The sequence below is a fragment of the Phytophthora infestans genome, genomic scaffold (assembly GCF_000142945.1).
Source record: "Phytophthora infestans T30-4 supercont1.40 genomic scaffold, whole genome shotgun sequence".
Taxonomy (NCBI): Eukaryota; Oomycota; class Peronosporomycetes; order Peronosporales; family Peronosporaceae; genus Phytophthora; species Phytophthora infestans.
Window position 1 is genome coordinate 601,331 of NW_003303719.1, and position 5,454 is coordinate 606,784.

The window sequence follows — 5,454 nt, forward strand, 5'->3', positions numbered from 1 at the left end:
ACTCCCAAGTCGGCTCGTAGATCGCTGTTCGGTCCGAAGGCGTGGAAGAAGGCGGCCCAGAAGAAGCGCAAGAAACCCCGTCCTCATTCTCCTGCTAAGTCACCACGACGTCATATGAAGACTCGGTCCAAGTCTGTACCATCTTCTCCAAGTTCATGGTCGGCACCTCCTACACCAGCGTCTTCCTCGACTCCCGCAGTGGTCGACCTCAGCGGCGACCAGAGTGACGTGGACATGGGAGCTGCTGATCCAGGCAGCGTCCCTTCGGTTCAAGAAACTGCTACACAGCCTTCGGTTAAGGACGTGAACCCTGAGGATCACGACGATGTTCCTGTCTCTCCTGACACGCCTTCGCTCCCGCCTCAGGGTCCACACGATGTGGCCAAGCCACCAGCTTCAACGATTTCACCTTCTCCAGCCGACATACGTGCTGCTGAAGAGGCTCTGCGCGAGGCCGAGGAAATGCGGCTCATCTTTGGCTCGAGTGACGAAGGTGAAAAGTCAGACCAGACTGTCCCACAAGGCAAGTCTGCTTCGGCGTCTGCCGCGACATCCAAGGCAGTTGAAGTCTCGGGAGTGGTTTCTACAGCAGGGTCTGCCCCTGTTGAGGCTGCTCCACTAGCTTCCGCGTCTTCGAAGTCGGCTCCGACTGTTCCCACGACTGATGTATCAAGCGTGTCTTCGCCTGGCCTTTCGACGGAGATTGATGACTATGGGAATGCTGATGACGACCATGGAGATGACGTGGATGACAATGAACCTTCGGTGGATGACTCTCCTGATGCTCCTAGTGGTAGCGGTGATGTTCCGCCCCCCACCGATTATTCAAGCATACTCGATGACGAAGATGCTGAAGATTCAAACAGGAACTGGAGTAATCTTGGCCCAGCTCGTCCTCCGACTCCACCTCGGCCAAATCCTTCGCCGATGATGACTTCTCCAATCATCGTTGCCGGCCCGCCTCCTTCGCCACCAGCAAGTCCTCCGGCACCAGCATCTTCTCTTCCTGTTCCAGTGTCTCCTCGTCCGCCTATTTGGACTCTCGATGCTGGACCTGGACGCATGATTACGGCAACCTACACTTCGGTGCCGCGTCGTGGTGGTGCACCGTCGGTTGAGCCATTGCCTCACCGATTGTTATCTGGTATTCGCCCTATGGTGCCGGCTTCGTCCACCCTGCCACCGTGGGTTCTTCCGTATGTGGACATAGCGTTTACCGATGCAGGCGCCAAGAAGTGTTTCGAGCGACTCTTGAGCTTAACGCTTCCTGAACCAGCTGGTGAGGTGACCGTGCGTACAACGTTGGAGGGTCTCCAAGCGTTCTTTGATTATTCGCATCCTGATCACCCGTACCAGCAACTTCGGCAGCTTTATCCTCTTCAAGCTTGCCTCTTTGACACTGTCGACTTCAAACCAAGCGTCCCCATCTCCAAGCGTGCTCCGATTGAGACCCGTCTCAAGATGATCTGGGCGAACCTTCGGGGTGACGGCGGTAAGCAAGGTGACCTCGGGTTCGCGTTGTGGGAGCGTCTCCACTGGCTTCCGTTAGCTGGTATCGAGCGAGGTCTCGCTGAAGAAGCTAAAAAGGTTGGCCACGACAAGGAACGCTTGAAGGAACTGAGAGCTATGTTAAAGAAGCTCTTCAGTGAGCGCGACCGTCGTGCCGATCGTCTTCGTAACAAGTACCGTGAGCAGTACATGGCGTGGAGTCGTGACTCGGTTTCATCTAGTGCTTCCGGCGTGTCATTCATTCGTCCCAGTTGCTTTTGGAGCCGTCTAAGCCGTGGTACCCCATTAAAAACTTGTCATTCGCACCTCAGACATCTGACTGGCTTTCCGAAGTTCCGGCTCTCGACGCTCGTCAGCCATGGCGTACTGGATGGATGAATGCGCCGCATCAGCACCCGTACAACACCACGTACTTCCCGTGCCAGCGTAATCCGGAGTTCTTCAATCCTCGTGGTACGCGTTTCGTGGATGTGTACCGAAGCGTGATCGTTGACCCGTCTCTCGATTCAACCGAGCTTATTCTGACCTGGCGTTCGTTGTTTGACTCGCCACCGGGTACTCCACGTCCTGCTCTGGCTGCTGCTCCTGTTGAAGCGGGTACCGAGGATTCGCAGGGTCCGGCTTCAGCTCCAGCTGCCGAGGCTCAGGTTCTTGATGAAGAGGAGTAGGAGAGTGGTGACTCGGCTTCGTTGACACTCTTGGCCACCGCGGCCAGACACTTGGAATCGATTTGACTCCTCGCTGCACGTTCTACGACGTTCTCCAGCATCTCAGCTAACTGCTGAGGTGTCCCGCGTGACTTCGTTTTCAGTGGTCGCTCCGCGGTCGGCATTCATGTTTTCTTATTCTTAATCCACTTCCACAGCGTAATCATGTTCATGTTGTTCTTCAAATGCATATACAATTTGTTGTTGCAGTAACGTTCTTCGTCTGTTACCACAGGCTGCATCGCCCTGTGGACAGTTCATACGTGATCAAGTCACGCTAGTCTTCGTCCGCCACTTGCGCCATCTGCAGCCGATTCTCGCTCTTCTTGGCTCGCAAATAGTCGTACAGCAGACCTCCACATGACAAGTTTGATGATGGTTCCCAAGTTGTATCTTCATAGCCCACCCACTTGACTTTGAACTCGCGTACAGCACGCTCCGTGCTCGTCGTTAGTGGTGTTCTGTCGTCGAGGATGGCCTCGACTTCATATTCACCGGCAACTTGATCTGGTTCCCAGCTGTACTCAGGCAGTAGTTCCTCATCGAAGTCGAGTCTTGCTTCATTAGTCGCGTCAAGTACCAACCGAGTGTTCGGTCGACTGTTGAATTCGTTGACAGCCTTGAGTCTTGACACATGCACTACTGGGGTAAAAGCGATACCCACTTCGATCAGGCAGTTCCAGCTCGTACGCAAACTCTTCCACCTTGCGCTTGATCCGAAAAGGTCCAAAATATCGGTGAGCTAATTTCTTCGTCAAGCCCGGTTTGACGCGTTCCATGTACAGCCACGCCCGGCTCCCAATCTCAAAAAGAGATCTCGGTGGAGCTCTTGCAGGATCTTCCATCTCTTCCGAAGCTTCTGGAGGGTCCGCCGAGTCTTCGTTTCCACTTGGTTGAGGTACAGCAGCTTTTTCCAGTCGACTCAGAGCATCATTATGCTTTTTTGCCCTTCGCTCCTTTTCTACAGCATGATAATCCTTGGCCATAGTGAGGGCGACCTCATGTTGTCGATTGATCTCACGCCGCCACGCCAGTGCGTCTGACTGCTTGCCGAGTCCTCGTCTGAGTGATGACGACATTGCCCGCAACGTCGACTGCGCATCCCAACCATGAACGAGTTAGAACGGCGTTTCCTTCCTCGTAGTGTCTTGAGAAGTATTGATAGCAAATACTAGCTTCTCCGCGATTTCGTCCCAATCTCGCTGTAGAGGGTCTTCTGCGTACACCCGTACGGACCCCATCACTGACTTCACCGAACGTTCCTGCTGTCCATTAGCCTGTGGCCGATAGCTCAAAGTCGCTCTTGATCTTGACTGCATCATCTCTGCGAACGCTTGGAACACCTCGCTCATGAAGCGTGGGTCGCGGTCATGCCTTATTAATGATGGGGCTCCGAACCGTCGGTACACACATTCTTCGAACACTTGGGCAACACTCAGTGCAGTCGTATCTGACATAGCCTTGGCAATAACGAATCCCGTGAACGAGCACTGAAATAGGAGCAACGCCGTGTTGCCCCTACGAGATTTCTGTAGTGGGATCACAAAATCCATCGAGACGATCTGGAAAGGTCGTTCGGCTAGCACGTTACCAGGTGAGTATCCACGAAGCTGTGGACGGCTTTTACTCGAGCTGCAATCTGGACATGACTTCACATGCTTCTCCACGTCAGCGTACAAGCCGATCCAATAATAATCGGACTTAACGCGTTGGAACGTTCTCACCACACCTTGATGTCCTCCTTCCAGCGAGTCGTGACAGTTCTGCAAGACCTCTTGAATCATCGTTGTCGGTACCACAAGCCGCAGCTTGGTCTCCTCTTGCCAACCGTGGTCGTACCGACGATTCAATCCAAGATAGTGAAGCACGCCGTCTTCTGATAACACGAACCGGTCAGCGTATTTTTAGGCATCTCGAGCTTCTTTGTAACTCAGCTCTTCTGCTTGGCCCTGAAGCACCTTCTTGATGTTAAACCACTTCTGCTCCTCGTCTTGTGCCACCAGTATCCGTCTGCGTCGTTCCCGCTGTATCGCTACCGGATCAACATCTTCCGCATCGGGAAATGCCGATGGTACAGTCTTGTGAGGATGGTCTGGCAAATCTTCGCCGAATGAATCTTCGGTGGACGTCTCTCGTCGTTCTTCATTCTGTTCTTGAGCTTTTGAGACATCCTCCGAGTGTTCATCTGCAAACCTGACGCGTTTCTTGGCTTTCGTCTGTCGCCGAGTCATCACTGCTATATTACCATAATCGCACTTTGGTAAGCTGTAATCAACCACGAAATTTTCGAAAGTTTTCCACTTTGAAGACTCGCTGCCTGACAGTACATGTACTTGACGCTCTGCTCCTCGTGACGAAACATCTACCGAGTCTTCATCCGGCTCGTAGATCTTTTCCTGGATGCGGTTCAGCGATGCCAATTCCGACTTGCGAGTTTCAGCCAAGATTACTCGACTGACCTTCGATTCCAGCGCTTCAGTGGCTAACGAATCCGCGGCCGCGTTGTATTCTCGTACAACGTGAAGATATTTAACTGATCGAAGCTTGGCCGTGAGCTCCTTGTGAGTATTCAGCAGCGCTAGCAAAGTTTCCTTCCTGCATGCGATCACCCCTAGTGATTGTTGAATCGCGAGCCTTGAGTCACCAACGATGACTAAATCCTCGGCACCGTGCGCAATAGCAGCCTTGACACCGTTGATCATACCTTTATACTCTGCCTCATTCACCGTGGTAGCCGAGAGGTAAGCGTTTGCAGCAATCACTACCTTCCACTCAGGAAGGCTCCACAGCACCCATGAACAACTCCCGTAGCCACCGTACTTCTCTGTCTTCGCTGATCCATCAAAAGACATGACGAATCCGCTGTAATTACGGGAAAGCCTGGCGTACAGCAACGCGGGGTCCATTCGAATAGTCGGGGAACCCTTGTTTGGAGGCGCCACCGGCGCGAGCGAGTCTTCCAGGTCAACGAAGCTCGTGATGCTTGACTGCAGTAGCTGCGCAAAGGCGACATCCTTCTCCTTCACGCGCTGCACCTTAAGGTGCCACTGCGATAGCAGCACTGCGAACTGGACCGCGCGTCCGAAGAGAGACTTCGACTTATGCACCCACTCTAACGTCGAGAATCGTGTATAGACATGTAGCGTCTTTCCTGCCAGCTGGACGTAACAGATCTTCAACAGCAGAAGTAACGCCAAACTTCCTTCTCAGCTGGATGGTAGTTCATCTCGGCTTCCTT